The sequence below is a fragment of the Parasteatoda tepidariorum genome, chromosome 9 (genome assembly GCF_982258835.1).
Source record: "Parasteatoda tepidariorum strain Cologne lab strain chromosome 9, Ptep-v5.0, whole genome shotgun sequence".
Lineage (NCBI taxonomy): Eukaryota > Metazoa > Arthropoda > Arachnida > Araneae > Theridiidae > Parasteatoda > Parasteatoda tepidariorum.
The window spans coordinates 91685447-91713121 of record NC_141763.1 but is presented as its reverse complement, the minus strand read 5'-3'; the positions used below and the strand labels follow the sequence as shown (position 1 = coordinate 91713121).

General features: G+C 31.0%; 1 long non-coding RNA gene across 1 annotated transcript in view; it reads right to left on the bottom strand.

Annotated features, from left to right (window-relative positions):
• LOC139426776 (uncharacterized) overlaps positions 1-21053 on the bottom strand; it is a 32265-nt gene extending 11212 nt beyond the window's left edge. Inside the window, exon 1 of the long non-coding RNA XR_011637987.2 lies at positions 20449-21053. This is a non-coding gene — a long non-coding RNA (uncharacterized LOC139426776). The remainder of the gene's footprint in view (positions 1-20448) is intronic.
• Between the last annotated feature and the right edge of the window lie 6622 nt (positions 21054-27675).

The following is a 27675-nucleotide window of genomic DNA, read 5'->3' as shown; positions in this document are numbered from 1 at the left end:
CGTTTTCATTTAGTTCCATCAAAGTCATTGACTGAATCAGACGCCATTTTTTAGCAGCAAATAAGAAACAAAATTTCCCTAAGGAAAAGGCCGAAGAACTTGAAAAAAATCTCCAGAACATTAGTAAATCTTTCAGGAACAGAACACGCCAAACATTTGAAGAAAAATTCCTCAATAATTTTTAATTTCTATTATCAACAAACTTGCAACTGATGACTTCCGATTTCGGATACTGTTACAGATGTGTGTATTAAGGTAAAATGCATTTCTTCTGTCTTCAATTCATTACGAATTAAAGTGAAGTCAACATTGCTTTCGTCATTCCAGTGAATAAATATGAATTCAGAACATACAGAATTGTAATAGTTATAGCATATTCTTCTTCGTTATAGAATAGTATATATTTCTGTATCCATATAATTCGGAAAACAACAATAAAAAATTATCCAAGTTACTTGAAATAGTGCCATTTGTGCTGATTCTTAATTAATTTAAATCGTTTTCTTGGTAAGTTTTTTTTAATTTTGAAAGAATAAGTTCAACTAGAATTCAGCTATTCTGTTTTTAGCTACATATTCAAATTCATATCAATTATAAAATTTTGCTGTGTAGTATGTTATCTAAAAGTAATGAAGGTATAAACTATGTATCTATTATTTGAGAATAAAGTTTTCAAACAAGGAACTTACCATTTTGGAATTCTCCGGGAATCATAAATCAGGTAAGTGCAATGATTTTTACAATAAAAAATTTGCTTGTAAATATTTTTTTTCATTTGATGATGGTTCTCTACAGAATGGTTTTTTACGTCTGATTAAGAACTATAAGAATAATAAAAAAAGAAACAATATGAAAGTTTTTATTTCAATGTTAAGAATTCTTAAAATCGTTTTTTTTATCCTAAGAATTCTTTATTTTCCGTTTTTTAGTTTATAATTTTTTGATAAAAATTGTTCTCAAAACACTTTTGAAAAATTAAATGGTATAACATTATGTGTTTATGTATACTTCTTGTATATTCCAATGTTTGAAATAATATGATTCAGAAAAGTATGGAATAAAAATTCGGTACTTACTTATTAACGCCACCGCCGCTACAGATTTGGCAGTTTTTAAGTGCCGCCAATCTAAACTAAAAATTTTTGCGACAATTCATAAAATAAAACACTTTATTTAAAATCAAAATAGTTAATCGGATTTCGGTGGAAAATGAGCCGATATAGAGTTTAGCATAGATTCAAAACAATCATATCGCCATATGAACTCTGATGAATAAGATTCCAAATGAAATAACATTTCCAAAACGTACGTTTACCAAGAAAAAGTTTTATGTTGTGGGAATTGGTACATTTTCGTTTTTTCGGTAAAATATTTCCCTCCTGAAAAAATAAAATTGCATCTTGTTTTGTTTTTGGCAAATCCCAAAGACGAATATTCGTAGCACTAAAAATGGCGACAAAAAAGAATTGTTTTTTTTTTGTTTTTGTTTCGTCAGCATTCTTTATTTTACGTTTCTTAGTTTCTAAATAATGATTTTTATTGAAACTTGAAATTTTGTGATAAAAATTGTTGTCAAAAAACGTTGTTTACAAAATTAAATTTCATAAAATTATGAGGCTTATGTATACTTTTTGTTCATTTTAATTTTTGAACTAATATGATTCTTAAAACTATAGAATGTAAAGTTTAAATGGGCCTTTCATGTTATATCATTAAATTTAGTAATACTATTTCTCGGGCATTAGGTTTTAACTCTTATAAGAATATACATATTTTTTTCTGTTAATGTACAAATATTTTTCCGATGTGTTTTGGATATTCCTTCTCTAATAAAAAGAGATACCATTTTGTTTTCGGTTGTACAAGAAAGAAGATCAAGCGTTTTTCTTTTTTAAATTTAATAAGCCACATTAAAGAAGGAACGTTGCAATGCTACACGCTACATTAACGACGTCTCCAGAGTAACTGAATGACGGTTCATATGGAAATCGCAGGTAAGCGTCTCATACAACAACGCCCCCTATAGTTCGTTGCGATCGCGAATTAACAATACCTCGTTTGTTTAAAATTAAAACTTAGCTCCACATTTAAGGTTGTTTCTCGATTGTCACATTAAATTACGATTTCATGTGAATATGTTATTTTTATATCTACTCCTCTGAGTTTGCAATTCTCGACCATCAGGTCAACTTAAGCATATTTTTAGCAATCGCATTCTACACTAATTATGAAAATGGCATTCGCGATCGCAACGCTCGAGTACGCCGTCTAGCGGGAGCCTGTAAATATCGGACATTAATTTATCACGTTTTCATTTAGTTCCACAAAAGTCATTGACTGAATCAGACGCCATTTTTTAGCAGCAAATAAGAAACAAAATTTCCCTAAGGAAAAGGCCGAAGAACTTGAAAAAAATCTCCAAAATATTAGTAAATCTTTCAGGAACAGAACACGCCAAACATTTGAAGAAAAATTCCTCAATAATTTATAATTTCTATTATCAACAAACTTGCTACTGATGACTTCCGATTTCGGATACTGTTACAGATGTGTGTATTAAGGTAAAATGCATTTCTTCTGTCTTCAATTCATTACGAATTAAAGTGAAGTCAACATTGCTTTCGTCATTCCAGTGAATAAATATGAATTCAGAACATACAGAATTGTAATAGTTATAGCATATTCTTCTTCGTTATAGAATAGTATATATTTCTGTATCCATATAATTCGGAAAACAACAATAAAAAATTATCCAAGTTACTTGAAATAGTGCCATTTGTGCTGATTCTTAATTAATTTAAATCGTTTTCTTGGTAAGTTTTTTTTAATTTTGAAAGAATAAATTCAACTAGAATTCAGCTATTCTGTTTTTAGCTACATATTCAAATTCCTATCAATTATAAAATTTTGCTGTGTAGTATGTTATCTAAAAGTAATGAAGGTATAAACTATGTATCTATTATTTGAGAATAAAGTTTTCAAACAAGGAACTTACCATTTTGGAATTCTCCGGGAATCATAAATCAGGTAAGTGCAATGATTTTTACAATAAAAAATTTGCTTGTAAATATTTTTTTTCATTTGATGATGGTTCTCTACAGAATGGTTTTTTACGTCTGATTAAGAACTATAAGAATAATAAAAAAAGAAACAATATGAAAGTTTTTATTTCAATGTTAAGAATTCTTAAAATCGTTTTTTTTATCCTAAGAATTCTTTATTTTCCGTTTTTTAGTTTATAATTTTTTGATAAAAATTGTTCTCAAAATACTTTTGAAAAATTAAATGGTATAACATTATGTGTTTATGTATACTTCTTGTATATTCCAATGTTTGAAATAACATGATTCAGAAAAGTATGGAATAAAAATTCGGTACTTACTTATTAACGCCACCGCCGCTACAGATTTGGCAGTTTTTAAGTGCCGCCAATCTACACTAAAAATTTTTGCGACAATTCATAAAATAAAACACTTTATTTAAAATCAAAATAGTTAATCGGATTTCGGTGGAAAATGAGCCGATATAGAGTTTAGCATAGATTCAAAACAATCATATCGCCATATGAACTCTGATGAATAAGATTCCAAATGAAATAACATTTCCAAAACGTACGTTTACCAAGAAAAAGTTTTATGTTGTGGGAATTGGTACATTTTCGTTTTTTCGGTAAAATATTTCCCTCCTGAAAAAATAAAATTGCATCTTGTTTTGTTTTTGGCAAATCCCAAAGACGAATATTCGTAGCACTAAAAATGGCGACAAAAAAGAATTGTTTTTTTTTTGTTTTTGTTTCGTCAGCATTCTTTATTTTACGTTTCTTAGTTTCTAAATAATGATTTTTATTGAAACTTGAAATTTTGTGATAAAAATTGTTGTCAAAAAACGTTGTTTACAAAATTAAATTTCATAAAATTATGAGGCTTATGTATACTTTTTGTTCATTTTAATTTTTGAACTAATATGATTCTTAAAACTATAGAATGTAAAGTTTAAATGGGCCTTTCATGTTATATCATTAAATTTAGTAATACTATTTCTCGGGCATTAGGTTTTAACTCTTATAAGAATATACATATTTTTTTCTGTTAATGTACAAATATTTTTCCGATGTGTTTTGGATATTCCTTCTCTAATAAAAAGAGATACCATTTTGTTTTCGGTTGTACAAGAAAGAAGATCAAGCGTTTTTCTTTTTTAAATTTAATAAGCCACATTAAAGAAGGAACGTTGCAATGCTACACGCTACATTAACGACGTCTCCAGAGTAACTGAATGACGGTTCATATGGAAATCGCAGGTAAGCGTCTCATACAACAACGCCCCCTATAGTTCGTTGCGATCGCGAATTAACAATACCTCGTTTGTTTAAAATTAAAACTTAGCTCCACATTTAAGGTTGTTTCTCGATTGTCACATTAAATTACGATTTCATGTGAATATGTTATTTTTATATCTACTCTGAGTTTGCAATTCTCGACCATCAGGTCAACTTAAGCATATTTTTAGCAATCGCATTCTACACTAATTATGAAAATGGCATTCGCGATCGCAACGCTCGAGTACGCCGTCTAGCGGGAGCCTGTAAATATCGGACATTAATTTATCACGTTTTCATTTAGTTCCACAAAAGTCATTGACTGAATCAGACGCCATTTTTTAGCAGCAAATAAGAAACAAAATTTCCCTAAGGAAAAGGCCGAAGAACTTGAAAAAAATCTCCAAAATATTAGTAAATCTTTCAGGAACAGAACACGCCAAACATTTGAAGAAAAATTCCTCAATAATTTATAATTTCTATTATCAACAAACTTGCTACTGATGACTTCCGATTTCGGATACTGTTACAGATGTGTGTATTAAGGTAAAATGCATTTCTTCTGTCTTCAATTCATTACGAATTAAAGTGAAGTCAACATTGCTTTCGTCATTCCAGTGAATAAATATGAATTCAGAACATACAGAATTGTAATAGTTATAGCATATTCTTCTTCGTTATAGAATAGTATATATTTCTGTATCCATATAATTCGGAAAACAACAATAAAAAATTATCCAAGTTACTTGAAATAGTGCCATTTGTGCTGATTCTTAATTAATTTAAATCGTTTTCTTGGTAAGTTTTTTTTAATTTTGAAAGAATAAATTCAACTAGAATTCAGCTATTCTGTTTTTAGCTACATATTCAAATTCCTATCAATTATAAAATTTTGCTGTGTAGTATGTTATCTAAAAGTAATGAAGGTATAAACTATGTATCTATTATTTGAGAATAAAGTTTTCAAACAAGGAACTTACCATTTTGGAATTCTCCGGGAATCATAAATCAGGTAAGTGCAATGATTTTTACAATAAAAAATTTGCTTGTAAATATTTTTTTTCATTTGATGATGGTTCTCTACAGAATGGTTTTTTACGTCTGATTAAGAACTATAAGAATAATAAAAAAAGAAACAATATGAAAGTTTTTATTTCAATGTTAAGAATTCTTAAAATCGTTTTTTTTATCCTAAGAATTCTTTATTTTCCGTTTTTTAGTTTATAATTTTTTGATAAAAATTGTTCTCAAAATACTTTTGAAAAATTAAATGGTATAACATTACGTGTTTATGTATACTTCTTGTATATTCCAATGTTTGAAATAACATGATTCAGAAAAGTATGGAATAAAAATTCGGTACTTACTTATTAACGCCACCGCCGCTACAGATTTGGCAGTTTTTAAGTGCCGCCAATCTACACTAAAAATTTTTGCGACAATTCATAAAATAAAACACTTTATTTAAAATCAAAATAGTTAATCGGATTTCGGTGGAAAATGAGCCGATATAGAGTTTAGCATAGATTCAAAACAATCATATCGCCATATGAACTCTGATGAATAAGATTCCAAATGAAATAACATTTCCAAAACGTACGTTTACCAAGAAAAAGTTTTATGTTGTGGGAATTGGTACATTTTCGTTTTTTCGGTAAAATATTTCCCTCCTGAAAAAATAAAATTGCATCTTGTTTTGTTTTTGGCAAATCCCAAAGACGAATATTCGTAGCACTAAAAATGGCGACAAAAAAGAATTGTTTTTTTTTTGTTTTTGTTTCGTCAGCATTCTTTGTTTTACGTTTCTTAGTTTCTAAATAATGATTTTTATTGAAACTTGAAATTTTGTGATAAAAATTGTTGTCAAAAAACGTTGTTTACAAAATTAAATTTCATAAAATTATGAGGCTTATGTATACTTTTTGTTCATTTTAATTTTTGAACTAATATGATTCTTAAAACTATAGAATGTAAAGTTTAAATGGGCCTTTCATGTTATATCATTAAATTTAGTAATACTATTTCTCTGGCATTAGGTTTTAACTCTTATAAGAATATACATATTTTTTTCTGTTAATGTACAAATATTTTTCCGATGTGTTTTGGATGTTCCTTCTCTAATAAAAAGAGATACCATTTTGTTTTCGGTTGTACAAGAAAGAAGATCAAGCATTTTTCTTTTTTAAATTTAATAAGCCACATTAAAGAAGGAACGTTGCAATGCTACATGCTACATTAACGCCGTCTCCAGAGTAACTGAATGACGGTTCATATAGAAATCGCAGGTATGCGTCTCATACAACAACGCCCCCTATAGTTCGTTGCGATCGCGAATTAAACGACAAAATGAAGATGAAAATTGAAATTCACAAAATAAGCCACGGTTTTGCGAAAATTAAAAGCATATGTGATCTAATTTTTTAATCTGTAAAAACGTGACGTTTAAACGATCATAAAAACTTGCGAAAATTAAATATTATTCATTGATTTTGATAATTTACATCTAGGTGGTAAAATCTCGCCAAATTGGCGATTTTCAAAAAAGTTCAGTAATTTTTTATATTTAAATTATTTGTGTGTTCCAATGCTCAAATATTTCTAATATTGTAAATGTATCCTTGCGTGAAGTGCAAAGAACTTAAACTGATACTTTTTTTAATTTTTTATTTTGACCAGCACCAACTACTGCTGTGATTAAAATTTGCATAGAAATTTGAGAAAATTTTAAATTATTGATCAATTTGTTTGACTATCATCTAGGTCAGCGGTTTCCAATTGGTAATTCCGTGAGCATGCTATTTTCATAATTGCTGTGAGTTTGCAATTCTTGAGCGTCAGGTCAACTTAAGGATGCTTTTCTTTAAGGCTCGGTCGTCATTTGAAAAGATGCTTTTTCACGAATAATGTGCTATTTTTATAACTGCTGTGAGTTTGTTACAGTTACTCATGATTGTTAGGTCAAGTGTAGCCTCTCTAAAGTCAGCGCTGTCTATGCTTATTCCGAAAATGGAACGAAACGTCAAGGCCGTTTTATCCATTAGGCACTGTAGGCAACTGCCTAGGGGCCCCGCCACGCTCAGGGGCCCTGTGCTACAGAGAAAAAAAATTAACAATGTTTCTTAAACAGTAAGAATTTAATTCGCAATTTCAATGACGATTGTCTTGCTCTGTACATTACATCGACGCTATTTTAGTACATTTCTGAACGCATTCCAAATTAGATATTAATATTATGGTAGTTAGTTCATATATAACGCAGTAATATAATCACAAGCAATTTTATCGCGATAATTTTAACGCCGACTAATCAGATGATTTTACAGCAAGTGCAGCTTTTTTTAACACAACACGCTTGAAAAACGCGCAAAATTCTACGTTATGAATGCACACTTACTGTTCTGGTACCTACCATAGGTATGTATATTCTATGGCCAAGCTAAAAATAAGGTTGGCAGTACTGGTTCGTTCGTCGCATGACTGGGGAATTCCCCGATCCGCTAAATACATACGTTGTATTGTGTCATAGACAACATTTTTGAAACATTTTTAATGTAATCGTTGAATTTTCACTTCGTGCAATTGAATTTTCACTTCGGCTGAACGTTTCCTTAAATTTCTTCTCATACAGAACCACAAAGGGGAAGAACTAGCCACCGAGAATTGAAATTAATTAAAAACTGTCTTCGTTCAACTATGTCTCAAAACCGTTTAAATTCATTGGCCATAATGGCAATTGAAAATGATGTATTGGAAAAGGTTAACTTTCAGGATGTCTTGAACGATTTTGTAACAAAAAAAGTTAGAAGAGTTAATATTTAAGCTTATTGTAGGATTTTTTTAAATGCATATATTAATTACTTATATTCTTTTCGTTTGATTCAATATTTTTATTGAATAATGTGATAATATACTATATATAATATACTGTGATATATAATAATTAGGAAGAAGACGGTAGGGGAGGGGGCCCGAGACGAGCATTGCCTAGGGGCCGCGACATGCATAAGCCGGCCCTGCGAAACGTCTGTATAGAGAAAAGCCACTGTGGGTATAGTAGTTTACGACCATGTCAACATTCATTTATGAAAAGGTATTCCGATATAGAATCGAGTTAACATGTCTTATATGCTAGTGAATTGGTATTGTATTTTTGTAGTGGTAGACAAACTACAGTAACGCTTTTCATTTTCACAAAATTGTGGCTTTTCTCCATAGTGACGTTTTGGGCCAATTTTCAAAATAAGTGTAGGCAGCGCTGAATTTAGATAGCCTAAACTTGAATTAATAGTCATGAGTTACAGCAGCTAACTCACAGCAGTTATAAAAATAACTTAATATTCGCAGAAACGCATCATTTCATAGTGCGACGGACGCTCAGAAAAACAGCCTTAAATCACAGACAGCATAGATATTTTGAATTAATATTTTCCATTTTGAGTTTATAACTCTCAAACAATGACATTCTTATTATTTTTAGCAAAAGTGCTTCAGAAAAAGCTGTTTTTTTTTAAATCTCAGTCGTGTGTCGTCACATAAAATAATGCTTTTTTTCGAATAATATGCTATTTTCATAATTGCTGTGAGTTTTCAAAAGTTATTCGCGACTGCTAGGTCAAGTTTTGCAAAATATCAAGTTCAAGTATAATCAAGTTAGGTCAAGCTTAGCTAATTACACTTAAACTGAATCTTTTTTATTTTTTTAAACACAAAAATACAAATTTTTGTTGAATAAAAAACTTTTATAAATTCAGTATAATGCAATATAATACGAAATAAAAACAAGAAATAAGCAGAGAAGAATTAAATTGAACGAGTCACTTTTACATCTCTAGGTTCATGTCCGAATTGGTAATAGAGAAATGAGTTTATATACTGTGATAAATAATAGAAATAAATACATAATAACAATAAATAACTTAAATACAAATAAATAAATAAAAAACACTTTTAATCAATTGATCAGACATAAACGTAATGATAAGAAACTTTCAATAATCTGGCATTGATCCAAGAACGAACCATAAGATAAATCTTAAATATTGTATTATATTAAAGAGCAGTTAAACATTTAAACTTTAAAAAAAAAAAATCGTCTCGTTCCTACGCTTGATCATAAAAACTCATAAATGACGGCAATTCCAATTTCCAAGATTAAATTATATGTTTGACTAGTTACATAAAGGCAACTATCTCTTCTTCTAAACTTTATGTCTCGAACAATAAAAAGAAACCGAAGCATTCTTTACGAATACTCACACCAAAGACGTAACCACCCTACGTGGCCTTGGTTGTTTAAAAAAAAAATAAAAAAAATAACGAATTTCGCAAACAAATAACTATAACTCCTAACAGGAAACATGAAGCTATCCAAGAAAAGTATTTCATAAAAATAACAGGTATTTAAAGGATCTTCCCAGATCCGGCAGTGAAAATTAATTGAATAAATAAATAATAATTTTTTTAAAAAAAAGACATTATCTTTCGTCAGTTTATTTTAAATTAACCGTCAAAATAATTCTCATTGACAAACATATCTTTTGCATATGATTAAATAGTTGAAATCTGGCTACAAATTTAGACATATATCCGGGTTTCATGCATTTAGTTTGACAGATCACCGCGGTAGGTTAGTGTATGTTTAGAGAAGTAATTACCAAATTACTGATATTTTTGCCGCTCCCACATTTCAGAAGAAGAATCGGTTTTTAGAGCTTTTATAAGGTTGTGTTCGTTGAAGATAGTGTCGTCGCATGAAATAACACTTTTTCGCCTAAAAAAAAATGCTATTTTTATTACTGCTGTAGGCGGGCGCGATTTCGTCGACTAGCAAGTAGCAAATTGATTGTTAAAAAAGAAACCGAATGCAAGTTACAGATAAAAAGCAATAGCAAAAATAACTAGTAATTTTTAATGGTCTGGATTTTCATTGTGTATCATTGTCGTCTTTTTTTCTAGTGATTTTCAAATTCTCACTTCTTCAAATTCAAATTCTCACTTCTCCAAATTCAAATTCTCACTTCTCCAAATTCAAATTCTCACTTCTCCAAATTCAAATTATCACTTCTCCAAATTCAAATTATCACTTCTCCAAATTCAAATTATCACTTTCTCCAAATTCAAATTATGACTTCTCCAAATTCAAATTATGACTACTCCAAATTCAAATTATCACTTTCTCCAAATTCAAATTATGACTTCTCCAAATTCATATTATCACTTCTCCAAATTCAAATTATCACTTTCTCCAAATTCAAATTATCACTTTCTCCAAATTCAAATTCTCACTTCTCCAAATTCAAATTATCACTTCTCCAAATTCAAATTATCACTTCTCCAAATTCAAATTATCAATCAATTCAAATTATTTTCCGATCTTTTTTTCCATAGTTACAAATCGTTTTTACTGCTACAGCCGCATGATTTTTCCATTTCGGTACTTTTTATACGATAATATTGCGGAACCCAAAATTAGAATTTGAGTACTCATTTTTGCTACGCAAGATTAACGGTTATTCCGTGGATAATCCTAGTTGTTTTGTGGTCGTTTCTCTCGGCAGTTATTTTAGCTATTTTTCGTTTTTAAGACATTTTTACAGGGTCATCCAAATTCCAATGTAATGTTATTGTACGCGTGAATTTCAAGTTTGAGGAATAATCTTTTGATGCTGTACAATCGAGTGCTTGCAACTATTCAGTGTTTAGCATTCAATGGTCATTTTATTGCTATAAGTCACACAGCAACATATAGTCACATATTGCTAAATTCTCTGCATCACATAATGTATTGCGATATGATAGCTTTAAAAAATGCTTGTATGAATCCTGATTTTGCTTGTAGTATTATACAAGTAGTATTATACAAGTATTATACTTGTAGTAGTATACAAGAAAATTCTGCTACTGATTTTGGAAAATGAAATCATGCCTCGGTAATGAGTTTACATTAACCAGTTAACGTCGTATTAACTCGTCAGGATACAATCTCCATTTCAGTACGTATGACGTATATACTCGTCGTGTAAAAAAGTTACCCTTAACTATCAACCGTCAACATTTCAAAAAAATACTATAAGAATATTATTTAGTGGTATGTTTCATTTATATTAACAATAGAAATGCTAAGTATTTAATATTGCGGGGAGGTTTGGAGGCGAATTCTCGCAGACTTAAGCAGCGAGCGTTGATTTGGGGTCTTCTCACTTTCACCTCGTGTTATTTTTACATGTATCTCATGTAGAGCATTCTCGTTCCAATGAGGTGAACCGGGTTCGAATCCCAGCTATGGCCGGTCGATACAAGTTTCGCATCCGGCTTGCACCGATCACAGTGCTGACGTGAAATATCCTCAGTGGTAGACGGATCATGGGTAAGAGTCCCCTTGCCGTTGGGTTAACCATGTGAGGTTCTCGTGGTCTTCCTCTCCATGTAAAGCAAATGCGGGTTAGTTCCATCAAAAAGTCCTCCAAGGAAGAAAATTTCATCCAATACTTGATCCATGAGTTCCCTTGCCTTCTGTATATGGTTCAAAATTACAAGGCTACCGAATTGAACATTGGTACTCGTAACCCCGAAAATTGGGTCGGCTGTTTAATGACGGTAATAAAATAAAATAAAATAAAATAAAATAAATCCCATAAGGTTATTTGCAATTAGTTTTTATTTTGTTGACCTTACTGCAAACTGTCTGGAACAAAATAGACTAACTCACACGTATGCGTTCAATCTGATTGGCTTCTGAATACACAAATGCCACAATTTACCAAAGGATCCTATACTAGTTCAGGGGCTCTAGTTTTACCTAGGATGACGTTACTTGCAGTAATCCAGTTGTTTTCCAGACTGAGGATTTTCTTATTACTTTCAACAGCGAGTATTTTTAATAGTTTGGCATAATATTAATTTAAATCATTTTCATGTTCTTTTGAGATAAACTTATACGCAATCACTGTCTTGCTGTGATTTTTATAAATATATGAATCTTTAAGAATGAAAAGAATTTTGTGACGTTTTAAACATCGTATTTTGTTCATAATCGAAAACCAATCCAGCCCATTGGACGGTAAGAAGTCTACAAAGTCTACAAAGAAAGAAGAAGAAAAATATTTCATCAAAGGGTAACCAATGATCGCAATAATATCGATCATAATTTTCTCTGTTCTGTTCTTAATTCTTATTATGTTAGTTTTAAATTTTTTTTTAAATATTTTTTTTATAAATAGTTTGTAGATTCATAAATTTGCTTTCTATGACATTTATACAATCTCTATACTTACTTTTAGATTCATTTGTTTTTTCTTCCGAGTCATAAATCACAAAATTTAGTTTTTAATGTAAAAATTTAAAAAGAAAAAAAAATTTATTTTCTTTGTTTAATAATTCTTTCAACCCTTGCTCTTTTTTTTAACGTTTACTCTAAAGAAAGGTAGAAAGAAACCGGGAAATTGAGTTTTAAAAATTCTTAGAAAATAGACCAGGCAGCAGCAATTCGTTCCAATCGTCTGATTCTTGGAATACGCTTACTTCGTGACTGGTAAGACTATATTTCCGTATTATTTATGATTTTAACCAATCCTATATGCTTTGTTTTTATTTGGAATAAATACGTAACTATTCTATGAGGTGGTTTTCTTTCAAATTGACCTACGCTCTTCGTGACCTAGATTACTTCACACTATTTAATTTAAATGGTTTCCTGTCACTTGCTTATGTAAGATATATTTATATAAAGAAATAGTAATTACCTCATACCTGTTGTTTTATTATTTAGGCAAGATTCTGTATAGATTTCGTACTCATTGGGCAATAATTCACATTACATTCGTGGTAATATGTTGAATTGTAGGTGTTAATGTTTACTTCGAAAAAAAAACGTAAAATCTTCTTATCTGAAAAAAAATATATATATACTTGAAACTTGATTTAATGATTTGTTCTACTGCAATATAACTTGAGGTCATGACCCTACAGATCCTGGCAAACAAAGACAATTTATGATTTTACAAAATGCATCGAAAAAAATTTAATTAATAACGAAAGAGAAGGATTAAGAAAAGAAAATACACCCACATTAAATATTTCTCTAACATCGCCAATCATAAACATAAAATGGAAACGGATTTATTGAAGTTGCAGTATATAAAGTTTTCATGCATTTATGCAATAATTATATTGATGTAAAGTTCATACAATTTCTCTTTCTAGGAAAAACCGTAAGAGCAGCTACAACTGATTTGGGTGCTCAATTTTACGTTACATTTTGTTTTGATTTCTATGAAAAACCGTAAGAGCAGCTGCAGTTGTTTGGGGTGTTCAATTTTACGTTACATTTTGTTTTGCTTTCTATAAGAAAAAAAGAAACCTAAGAGCAGATACAGCTGTTTTGGGTGCTCAATTTTACGCTACATTTTGTTTTGCTGCTAGAATAATTAAATATTAAACTTTTAGCAAAGAATACCATGCGGTTGCTCCGCAGCAGACAGAAACGCAATAATAAAGCTGAAATTTGATGAGATGGCGGGGATATGTTTATTTTTGATTTACGTTATTTAAAAACCCTTTAAAGGTGCTTTTTCCATTGAGTGTTTTTAAAAAAATGCTTAATTTTCGCTTTTCGAAAATGAGCTTTTTCTTTTCTTTATCACGCCGATTTTTGCCACGTATTATGCAAAAGCCTGCTTTTCACATTGTTCTATTCAACGTTTTTACAATTCATTCAACCACAATCTATTTCGGCGTACCGTCGGTCCATAGCATATGAAAGCGCCAATCATTTTACAAGTTTGATGAAATACTTGCGAGTCCGTATGTGGCTATATGCTGAGCTGGATTCGGTGAGATTATTGCACTCTCATGTGCAACTCTGCTGCATTTTGCAAAATATTCTCAATTTCAGACTTCATTTTCCGTTCTCTGATATCAAACCGAAAAATCTCTTGATCATTTTATAATGGCTAATATAATCAAGAAAAAGAGTCCTTTGCCAGAAACTAGTTATTTTATCATGATCATGTAAAGTCTTTGAAAATTATTTTACATTTTATTAATGCATGTAGTGCTTAAAAATATTTTTTGAGTGCTTAAAAGTACATAAAAGGTGCTTATTTTTTGTTGAAAGATTTGGCTACGCAACCTGTTTCATTATAATTTTGTTTGAAAGCTATTGCAATTTTAAGAGCTGTTTTTTGATATTTGTTCTCAGGTGTTTTGTTTAAAATAGTGAATAGTTATCCATTGTAGTAGGAAAGAGAATTTATCTCCCTCTCGAAATCTTCATTTTATAAGCTCGCGCTTGTGTTCATACCAAAAGTGGAGAAAAGGAGAAGGAGAGGACAGAAATAGAGAAGTTAGATGTTGCAGGATACGGAATTGAACATTAGAAATTGGGTCGACTGTTCAACTACGGCAATTAAAAAAAATACCATTAGGAAAAAAGGGAATAGAACTCCTCAGAAATAAAAATCTGTTTTATTGGATATAACTGCCTATTTCGTAATTTTTTTTTAAAAAAATCTAAAAAACAGCTGATTTTATTTTTTTCTGTATGCTTGTATTTGTACAAATACAAGCAGCTATGGTAAAGTAAATGATCATAAAACTTAGTCATTATCCTTGTAAGCTGTGTAAATAGGAAATCAACACGGAACTGACAGCTTTCAAGAAATTATTCATTTTCGGTAAAATTATTCCATTCTTAATTCCTTTTTTTTTATATATATATACACGTATATACTGAGGTCGGTATCCAGTTAATCTATATGATGTCAGTGACACCCTTTGACGCTGTATAATAAGCTTCAGCCATAGTTCCGGCTGGTTGGAAAGGGGAAGGTCGGGTCGAGGGTCCAGCACGATGCCAAGGTTGTTCAAGGATCCTCAATGATTTGGTTAGTTCTTCCGCCAAATTCAATGGGTTGGGCGCCAAAAGAATGGTTGTGAATACTCAAATAGGCAAGACCTCTTGTTCTTTGTCTAACGAAAACATACAGCACGTCCTGAAACTTTAATGTTGGCTTCGTATGGCGATGGTACGGGTGTTAGTTCTTTAAAAAAAAATGGCAAAGAATTTTAAACGCTTGTCAAAAATAAATAGCTGAATACAACCTTTGGAGACTTTTACATGTGATATTCACAAACATGTTTTGGACCTTCATACAAATAATAATTACTTCCAAGGGTTTTTTTGATGCTTAATATTAATTTCGGTAATGTACCATGGAATTGCTTAAATTTAAAAGGAACTATGTGTTCCGTACCGTTCATAAAGTTATTTGTTTCTACTAATATTTAAGAACTTTAAATCTTAATAATTATAATTTAAAAGTATACCCTGATCTTGCTTAAATTGAGTCAGAACTATGCGCTCTTCACTGTGCATAAAGTTATTTGTTTCTAATATTTTTTGAGGAATTTATGTTTCAAAGAATATTTTATGATATTGGTCAAATTTGATTAGAACTAAGTGCATTCAGTAATATCAGCACTAAGTTTGATTAAATTGGTGAGTTTATTTGTATGTTCTTTTTATGATTAACTTATTTATAATTAACTTATTTATAATTACTGTATTACAGGATGATTTTAATATAAGTATGAATGTTGAGGAAGGAAAAGAATTTTGTGTCGTCTTAAGTAACGTATATAGGCTGAAACTGAAAATATATGAAAATTAATCCTGAGAAAAAAAATTAACCAACGGGTAACCAGTGCTAATAGTGAAATTACAATTCGTTTTTCTTTCAATTTTTTTTTTCTTTTGGTTTAAAAATTTAGCACTTGGTATTTTTGTCCGAATAACTTTTCAGTAATTTTTGGAACTAAGAATTACTGAATCATAATATCACGTTTTTGTCTTCATGCAATAGCTTATGCTCTATCAAACTTTTAAATTTATTCATAAATTATTGCTCATGCATCTGGGAAAACAGTAAAAAATAGTTCAGCTTCCAAATCGGTTGAAATGCAAGGAGTGAAACGTGATTTATAATTGATTACAATAGGGAACAAATTTCGTGTTGAATTTATACAAATACTTAACCTTTCCCGATTCGGCTGTGAGGATTTGATATCTGAAAGTTTTGCTCTCTAAAGCCGAAGATTATTATTATTTATTTATTTTTACTGCAGGCACTGAACATTCGTTCTTCCCCTCGGAAGATGCCGGAAGTGTTGCTCAGTTAACGTTACCCAGTGGGCACACGTGAACCTAAGTCAAAGAATATAGCCCCAGCCCCTCTTTATTCTTTGCCTAAGTCACGGAGGCCAGCAGCATTACCCACAGATAACCGTTTATAGGGTGGGCCACATTCACGCATCACACAATAGACAAGAACACACACAGAAAGAAACATTCATCGGGATTCGAGCCCACAACCATTGGTTTCACACTCAGACACGCTGACCGCTCGGCCACCTGTTCGGCGGGCAAAAGATTACAAAAAGGAGAAGTCTAGCTCATCAAATATGTCACTAACGCGGAAAACTGCCTGTTTTTTTGTCGTGTCTATGACGTAGCCGAATCAAATGTTTCCATGCGTCTTGATTACTGATTCTGCGATTTACTTGATATTATCATCATAAAGGTCTATCAATGACGGCAAGACTCCTATTTCTCTCAGATCAGCACTCATTGCTAGACACTCAAAGATGTGGCATGGTGTCAGCTGCGTATCTGGGCTGTTTCCACAATTCCTATATACTTTCCTGCCCTCTCCGTCGATCTTCATGCCTCTGTGGTCATTGGTTCTCAGCCTGGCTATAGTTTTTGTTGTGGATCTATCTGCATTTATATTACAAATCATGTGTTTCGTTGGAATTGGTTTTTCTCTTAGTTTAGATTTAGCAATTGCATTTGCGTCTCGGATGGAGACATTACAGTCATTAAGGTTGAGATTTCTGGCATCTTTGGCTAACTGCCCGGTGCGGTATGCTATACTCTCCCCACCAAAAAAAAAAAACTTGCAGGGCGAGTAACACACTCATTTCTTATAAATTCTTTGCGCTTCTGCGTAAGGAGCAATGTGACATTCGGGAAGTACGTCACCTGCGAACTGGCTGAAAGACAACTCAACTCTACATGTATGGTTGCGAACGCTGTCTCCCGCCTACTTCCATTTTATTCATTCTTTCTATCTCAAAATATGTTTGGTACTGTTTATACTGTGCAGTACTGTTTATAAATAGTTCACAAATGCAGAATAAACCAACAATAAACAAAAAGGGAAAAATTAAATCTCCCCTCCCCCATCCCCAGAAGTGGTTAAAAGGAGAAGAGGGTGAAATTCCGTTTCAAAAACCTCTGCTGCTGAGCCCCTAAATGTTGCCTTTTCCTTGCACCAAGCCTTGGGAGATCGGTTTACATTATGTCTATCGAAGATACATTAGATACATTCCCCTAGATACATTCCTCTAGATACATTCTCTGCTAAAGCTACATATTTTTTTAAATGGCATTTATACTCTATTTATTGTCAAAATGTACAATTTAAAAACTTTATATATGACGGGGTCTCGTGTAGATATTGCGTCGAAAATTCCAGGCACATCATCGGCATTAAAATTGCATAGAAACCCATGCCTGGAAATGTTGTCGTACGGGGCTAGGGGCGCTTTCTTATTATGTCCTGCTCAAAAGTACTCGAAAAAAGTGTTTATAATAAGGAAGCATCCCTAGTGGCGTATGACGATATTTCCGGACAAGGATTCCTATGTAATTTCAATCCTGATGAGACTTCTTAAATCCCCTAGACGTTTGTTGCAACATGACCTCCCTGTGAACGTTTTTCTTGTACATTTCGACAAAAAATAGACTGAAAATGTCATTTAAAAAAAATGTAGCTGAGAAACCTATATATTTTTTACATTAGCGATTTGAAATTTTCTAAGATTTGTAAATAAATCTCAAGCAATAGAAAACAAAAGTTGTTTCCTAGTGTTATTATTTAGCAAAAATATCTTATTAGGTGTGTTCAAAATATTATTATTTTTAACTCGAAAATTTTTTCAAATCAATCAATAAAAACAATATTTTAAAGAAAAAAAAAACATTAGAAAATGAGTAATTAGGCTGTCGTATGCTAAGTAATGCTAATATGTTACCTTTAGCTGTGATTACCTTGAAAAAATGTCATTCTTTCAGAATAAAAAAAAAATTCACATTCAAATTAATAAAATACGGAAATATAGACATTCACTTAAAATGTAAAACGCAGCAACAACTCCAAAACTAACTCAAGCTAATTAACACCGTTGCTAATTCCTCTACATTCTAGTTCCCCGAAACACCACTTGGGAACCGCTGCTTTACTTATAAATCTAAGTATGTTTTTTTTCCATAAAAAAATATTAATACAGTCTACAAACATACAATTTTGTACACCGAATCAATTAGAAAGTTTATTGATAAAATAGTGTGTCATACTTTTTATATTTAATGTATAGAAAACGTTGCATATTTCCATGGACATCTGTTACTAAGTTTTTGTTGACTAAAGAATTTATTTCTGTTCGTTCCACATGTGTCTTCCTCAACTGTCAAATTTGCCGCCATGAAAGTTCCAAACATCAAAGAAAAAGTTGGTTTCTCCCTATAGCATACGAAAGATAAAATGGTCTAAAACTGATTCTTACTGTTCTTTGCTCGTTCTTATTGGCCAGAAAAATCACGCGCTATGTTTCCTTAATTAGCAAAGGGGACATAGAGTTCTTTAGTTGTGATAATAAAATAAATAAAAATTATAAAATCGTACAGTGCACGAAAAAAGAAAATTCTGAGTTACATTTGACCTAATGATCGGATTTTCACGATTTAAGATTTCATCTTAATGGTTCGAGGTACTTACCTTAAATATGCTAATTAATTAGTGCCGAAGATATTTTAATTTGCGAAATCAGCAGCAAAAACGTATTTTCTCTTAATGAACATACACTTTCTTTCAAATTATTTATTTAAATTAAAAAATTGGAAGCGCCCTCACAATCTAGAAAATATGGTCCCAAAAGTTATGTCAAGTAAGTGGTCAAAATGTTTGGCCCCTTAATGTTAATTCTATTATCAATATTTAAAAATACGCAAATTTAAATTTGGAATTCTCGAAAATTATTCAACCGATTTTGATGAAATTTCGTTATGCGCCATTTAAAATTACTTTCCTAAAAATAATAATTTTATTTTTTATGAAAGTGAAACCTCATTCAATATTTTTATGCAATAAATCACGAAATCAGGTTAACCAAGATATTCCTTTTGATGATTTATTGTAAAAATATCATCCAAAAATGAGTTATAATCTACTTTAATTCTTTGAGTATTTGCCGCGAAAAATGATTTCTGTCCCACTGTGCAGGTCGGAGAGGTGAAATGGGACAGAGCAAAGCAAGCTCAGGTCGTGAAGCGCGTGCCATTTAGGGGATCAGCAAGTGGCAACGGTCAGGGAGTGGTATCCCCAAAATGAATAATAAATAATAAGCATAAAAAATCTTCAGACTGTTAATGTTTCTCTCTCTGTATATATATATATATATACATCCGCAAAAGAGAGTGCTTTCTAATATTGCATCAATGTAGCCAAAGCAAAATATATCAATACAATTGTGTGAGAAATTAGAATTAGAAAATAGTATAAGAAAGCACTCTTTTTTGCGGATATAATCGTGTGAGCTGATTAAAGATTCTATCTTTTATTTTCCGCATTTAAAGAAAAAAAAAAAAAAATCCGGTTTTTTTGTTATTTTTATTTTTATTATTATTTTTCTTTTCTCCCCTTTTTTTCACTGTTCTGTAATTTTTTTGTTGTTTTCTCTACATTTCGAACTTATTTTATGAGTTCTATTTACTTGCAGCTTATGCGCAATAAATAAAACTTATTGTTTTTCTTAATTTTCTTCATGTTTTTATTTATTATGCTATTTATATATTAACGCGTCGTGAAGACCACTATCCTACAGTAATATAATCTATAATCATCACTCTTAGTATTTAACTGTTCGTTAACTTTTCCGATTAGGGCAAAAAATCTGTTTTATTAACCCCAAGAAGACTAATTAAATAGTAATATAAATATCAAGAAAATGTTTTTAAGTTACAACTTAGTAATCTAAAAAGAAAAAGTGAGTCATATGTTGAGTTTTCTTACAATGAATCATACTAACAAATGCGATTTGCACAACTGCATCGACAGGCACAAATGTTTTTTTGACTTCAAAAGAAATTGAACATGAATAACAAACACCCATCGCAGAAAGTGATACACTGTTTGAACGTTAATAGTCCGCACATGTTAATGGAAACAACTGGTATGAACTGGATGAATAAATCTTGTTGCAGATGAACAAACAGTTTTAAAATGTTCTTCTTTAACGCACATTTTGATAGGAATGATTATATCAAATAAAATAGAGCAATTTCTTTTTTTATTTTAAAAAAATTATCTCTCTACATTAAAACATTGCCGCCGCCTCTGTTTTGGTTGTACGACATTTGTTTACATCTTGTTTTGATGCGCAAAATCTATTTAACTTAGATATGTTACCGTGAATGACTAGATATCAAGAGAATGTCGACTTTCACAGGTGAATGTCAACAATCACATAGTTGCTTTGGTGAATGACAGATTTGATATTAATTTATTCGTTGATATTATTATATTTATTCGATATTTTAATATCTGCTGATTAACTAATATCAGCTGATATTTCAAATCACTTTTGTTTCTCCTCATTCACGTCCGGCAAGTCTTGAAAATGGGTACCTGTTTTTGAACGCTTGAAACAAGTCTATTGTTATTGCCTATTTATATATTTTTGAAGCGAATTAAGTTTTTAATCAACTAATACCTTACTGCTTCAGCTTTTTGGGATTATTTATTTAATAGCAATTATACGTTTAGTTAGTTATTGTTTAATGTTTGTACATATAAAACCGATTATTCGATGATTTCAAATTTTCCAACACTGTTAGAATTTAAATCTAAATCTATGGTAAAATTACCGCAGCAGTCTGTCCATCCTATTAATCGTAAAGTTTACAGCAAATAACACCTCTTCGGAGGCTCTGGCAACCCCCGCCCCACCTCAACAATGGTACCTCAAACCTAATCCTGAATATCATAGAACAACTTGGACAACTTCAGCGTCTCCGGAAAAAGTGCTTCTTGCGGTGGATTCACACCCATGTGAACCTAGAGTTCAGTGAAATAGCTGATTCCTTGGCTAAAAATGCCAGACACCAATCAAAATACAATCCCAACCACGTTAGCAGATGCAAATGCTTTTGCAAAGTCAAGACTATTCACCCCTTTAAAAATCAAAGCCCACGATCAAATAACTAATCTTGACACCGATAGGAAGACTGCCACTACTCTCATCAGACTAAGAACAAAACATCATAAAAACATGAAAATTTCTACAGATGGGACTAGAAAATATCAAAACTGTGGCAACTGTCTTAATGTGGAACTGACACCATATCATGTTTTTAACTGCCCTGCAGTCGCTGCAGGCCTTCACCTCTGAAACTACTCCCACAGAAGAGGATTTGTATTCATTTAATGCCATAGAAATAACAAAAACGATTCAAGCACACCATGAAATATGATTCAATAGAGGATACGACACCAACCAACAGCAAATAACATATTTTACTGTTCCGGTTTTGAAACCGTTAACAACTACTATGATCATTAAACCCTGAATACAAAAACATACGGTTTTTTAACCATGGTTTCAAAACCGTAAATTTAACTGGACATAAGTACTAGATTTTTTGTTGTTGTTAGGTTATGGACATTGATAAGTGCAAGAAGCCGGAAACTCTTCATGTGTTAAGGGAATATTGTGGTGTCAAAGCTGGGACTTGAAACCCATTTCTGCCGATCGTGAGACTGACAGATTAGCCTTTTCGGCTATAATACTTATACAGTTGCAAGGAACTGAGCGGCTTCATAAGGTGGGCTTAGTTGGAGCGAAAAAATTCTGGTTGTTTAACCATATTAGTTGAAAGCAGTTGATAAACGGTTTTTCTCAAAGTTAACAGTTTGATTACCATCTTATTTACGGTTACTTGACTGTTTTGTTTGAATATGGTGAAATAACAATTAAATAAATTTGTTATTTAACAATTTTTTCCTAGAAATTTCAAATAGTCCAGGCCACAGGAGTGTCAGATAATCATGAATATAATATATTGCATTAAACTGAAATAAAAAATAAAAGCACAGCATGTGAAATATTTTCATAACTTTTTTTTTAGAAAATACGCTGGGATATAAAGAAAAAAAAATCATTTTTTTTTTTTTACTAACATCTTCCATATTTTTGGCCAAAGGTCTTTTAAAAGTTCAAATATTCCATGTTTTTATTGGGCGCTTTCGAAAAACGGTCTCGAACCTCATTAACGTAGAATTCATAGTACAACAACCCCCGTAGTGTCGATAACAAGCTTTGTCAACGTTTTCCGATGATACATACCGAACCATTTTTCGAACTCGTCATTTTGGTAGTTCTAAATTCTGCAAAATTCGTTCGTATTTTTACGCCCCACCTGCCAAACTCAAGCACTGGAACTGCGGGATGCCGGGACTTTATGAGAAGTTAAAAAATAGCACTATGGATGTTGAAGACACCATTTGTTTCTTTGTTGACGTAGATATATTGTTTTTAAATTCACCTTACGTCACTGGGGGGAGGGAAACTTGCAATTTGGGGGAGGAGGGAGAAGTTCTAAAATGACATGAGTGACATGAAACCTACACGTGTGATTAGTAAAAATATTTGTTCTATATGGGGGAGGACATCACCGGACATAGTTTTACCTGTAATTGGAATAATTTTCGTTTCGAGAATGGAATGTGTATTTTTTTTTATCTATTAGAATGTTCACTTTTACACATAAAAAGAATTGTTTTTTTTTTGTTGTTGTTTAATAAGATTTAAAATTTTTTCTGTAACCTATAGCTATATTTTTTTTTCCAAAAAGTAATTAAAGAGATAAAAAAAAAAGAATTAATTAATACCTGTAATTGGAATAATTTTAGTTTTGGGAATGGAATGCGCATTTTTTCCCCTTTCAGAAAGTTCACTTTTACGCATGCAAATATTTATTCATTTTTTATTTTTATTAAATAACATTTAAAAAATTTTAAATAACCTTTACCTAAATCTTTTTCCAAAAAATAATTAAAAAGATTAAAAAAAGAATGAATTAATACCTGTAATTGGAATAGTTTTGGTTTTGAGAATGGAATGTGCATTTTTTTCCCTTGCAGAATGTTCACTTTTACACATACACAGATTTTTTTTAAAATAGCATTTGACTTTTTTTAAATAACCTTTACCTATATTTTTTCCCAAAAAATAATTAAAGAGATAAAAAAAAGTGTTTTTAGTTTTACCTAATAATTATTTTTTAAAAATTAACTTCCTTTTGGCTTTTGTAACTATTAGACTAGGAAATTAACTTAAAGAACTTTTATTTACTTAAGTTCAATCGTCTCCTGTTTTTTTTCCGGGTATAGAAGATTATGTAAAAAAAAATGTAATATCAAATTAAAGGCTTTAAAAATATTTTATTGATAAAATTGAACGAATAGCTACTGATTAACTTAATTTTAAGGAGTCCAGTATTTAAATTTTCATTTTTCGAGGGCTCTTGACCGATTTCATTCGAATTTTATATTTTGCCTTTTAAAGCCTTTTGTATTTGTATTCTGCATTTGAAATGTAAAACTTTAAAACTGCGTAATAATTTGTATCTTTTACATTTCAAATGATTTGACAATTAAATGAAATAATAAACAACTCTCAAAAACTTTTTTTTACATAGGGTTTTTGGATAATTTAATAGTTAATTGAGTGCAAAAATTTTTTCAATTCGCTTAAAAAGTTCTTGAAACGTACCGAAATACTCAAAAAAATAAAATAAGAGATCACTTTCGATTACTCTCCAGTCTAAACTATGGGCACCCTATTTTCCAGATATTGGCTACCTAGCCCATATTTTGAGGGTTTTAGCCCAAATCCGTGGATAAAATTCTTTTGTTTAGTCAGCGAAAGCATGTTTTCTCTGATTAAACGAAACTTATATCTGTTAATTCTGATTTTGTAACTTATATCAATAATCGTTTTCTTTAATTAATTAGCATATTTAAGGTTAGGCACTAGAACCAGAAGTCTTAATTCGTAAACTCCCTATCATTAGATCAAAAGTTATTCATATTATTATTATACATTATCATATGATTAGATAAAATATAATTATGTAAGATACCAATCTATAAAATATAATGATCGAGTTGTAAGAAAAATAATAATAGTAGTTATGATAATCTTGAGGAAATTAAGTAGAAGAAAAAATGCTGCTTCTACTGAATAAGTTAATAAATACTTAATGAATGGAAAATTCAACAGTAGTTCTAAAATGAAGAAAAACAAAACAAGACAGACAGATGAATCGATTATTATTTAAGAAAACAATGTGATTTGTCGAGAGATTCAGACATCAAGGTGCGAGATTGTTCTGTTCGAAGAAGACTAGGGGCGCCTCCATCGCCCACGCGCCCCGGTCCTTTTTCTGACCGCCAGGCGCCAATGCGGGCGTCGCGAGGCCTCGACTTGACCCCCCGACCCGTTGCATCACTCTTTCTACACTCAACCTCCCCCCTCTCTTAAATTCTCGTACGACACACTATTTTTATAAACATTTAGATTGTTTTCATTCAGAAAATTAAGGTAATAACATTGTTAAACAAAGGGCAATTCTATTATTTTAAGTCACGAATTTCATCTTTTGTTTTGTTTATTTTTCTCTATTTTTTTATTTCAAAGCTGGAATTTTAGTTCTAATCAAGGGTTAAAAAAGTTTTTTTTGTTTTACTGAGATAGAAATTTTTTATTCTTTTTTGATGTAATAGTTTATTAATTTTAATTTCCTTTATTGTTTTGCTTGCTGAGATTAAAAAGAGATAGAGTTTAGGGTGAAAGGGCACGTCTCAAAATCTAGGGGTTGGCTAAACCTTTTTTTTTTTTACCCTTTGACACAGATGAGACACCGGTGCCCTTTTTATAAATTTTTTTTCTAAAGCTCTAATTACAAGCAAAAATAGAGTTTGGTATTTTTTTTAAAAAAAATAGGAAAAAAAGTAGGTTGAAATTTTCATATTCAAACATTTATCAAGAATTGATTTTTCAAATTAAAAATATCTCAATGATGAATAACCATTTCTCTCAGATCTAAATAACTGCACATATTATTTTCAAACTTGTACAAATTTGAATTGAAAGTGAGAAGATATGGAAATTTTTAAGATTTTTCCTTTAACACAAAAAAGACACCGGTGTGTCATTCGGTATTTCATAACCGTAAATTATTATAATGATTTAATTAAATTATAATATTTTTCTTTTATCTGGACATAAATTAATACAAAATAATTTAAAAAAATTGTGATTGATTTATTAAGATCATCGGTTACTCATTGGTCACATACTTTTTTTCCCCACGTGTTTCAAGACGTCACAAAATACTTTTTCTTCTTCAGTATTCAAATTTATATTAAAATCATCGTCAAGACGGTAATTAAAAGTTAATAATAAAAAGAATATGAAAATACTTTTATTATTATGTAAATACATTAAAAATGCCTGCTGGTGAAAAAAAAAAAAGAAAAAAAAAGAATGCTAACAAAATTATCAAACAGCAGCGGTCACCATAGCAACGCATGCAATGACGACGCATGCACTATGTTAACTATTACTCTTGAACACACTTGAAAAGTGTGATGACGTCCCAATATGGTGCTCACGCCATCAAACCCAAAAACAACACCCATTTTGCCAGTAGGTAATAAAAATTCTGCATCGAAAGGTTTGAATAATCATTTTTCTGGTACAAAAACATTGATTGTGAATATATAATTTTTAAAGATTTGTCACATGAATGTTCAAAATTTTTCAAATATTTTAGCCGGAAAATATAGTACAAACAATCTGAAATATCTTTTAACGAAAAGGTGAATAAAAAAATATCATTTTATTCAAATTAAAATTTAAAAAAAAAGGAAAAAGGAAAAATTTGTAAAAACTCATAAGTTCTTATATTTCTTAACTTAGAATAGCAGATGAGTCAGTTTGCTGCTTATTTCACGAAGGTTATGAAACTTGAAAATGCGGCTTATCATCATATTGCTTAAGGCCCTTCAATTATTCTAAAAAATATCATTCTTTCAATTTATCGAAATTTGATTAAATACTGCCAACGTTAAAGTTTTTTTTCTTCAAAAATTTCAACTGTTTGAAAATTTACTCGATTAAAAACTTCATTCGCTTTAAAAGTATACAAATTAGAAATCAAAGTCGAAATGTTTCAAGCGTTCAAAAATGGCAGCCCAATTTCAAGAACGAGGAGAAACAGAAAAATATTTGAAATGTAAAACGTGAAGTCACCAACGACAAATGGAAGAATAAAGGAGAGAAACTAAAACCATTCATTATCAAGAATATGAGAATTCATCTATCGCTGCACATTGTAAGAATCTTGGGCATAAATTCAATTTTGGCAGTGTCAAAATTATTTCCACATCTTGATACCCTGGAATCTTGTTTTATTCATATAAACGTTGATTTCCTTGTTGACGGTATTAGGTACTCCCTACCTCTCCATAGCATGTGAAAATACATTTTACCTTGATGTGCCCCTCTCGGCTACTGAGATTTTTCTTGTTCTATTTTCCATCTTTTTCTCTATCTCCACTACTAGTTTTTCTTGTTTTGGTTTCTTACCTTTTTTTTCCCACTGTTGGCAACTTTACGTTTTATATTTTAAGTCACTATTCTTTCTTCTCATTAACGTCTGGCGAGTCTAGAAAATGAGCACCTATTTTTGAGCACTTGAAACATATCATATCAATTCATATATTTAGAAAGCGAATGAAGTTTTTAATCAAGTAAAATTTTACCGCTCCAGTATCTTGGGAGTTTTTTATTTAATATCAACAATTTTGTTTCCTAGGTTCCTATTTATCAAGTTCGCCATCAGATAGCTGTCAAGACATGGGAACTTCATGGGCCAATGATGAACACAGGAGCAAAGAACTTACATTATTTCTATATTTAGTAAAATTTTTTATATTAAGTGAAGTCGCATTGTTTAAGCGTTTAGCGCGGCAAAAACTGACTATTCTGAATAATTTTTGATCTAATGATTGGCTCAATTTTAATAATTCGGGGGGGGGGTAACCTCAAATATGCTAATCAATAAGCGCAGACGATATTTTAAGTTACGAAATCAGAAACGTAAGCTTCTCTGAATAAACATACCCTTTTTTTCAATGTATTCGGATTTCTGAACCCCCAAATAAAGGGGGTAG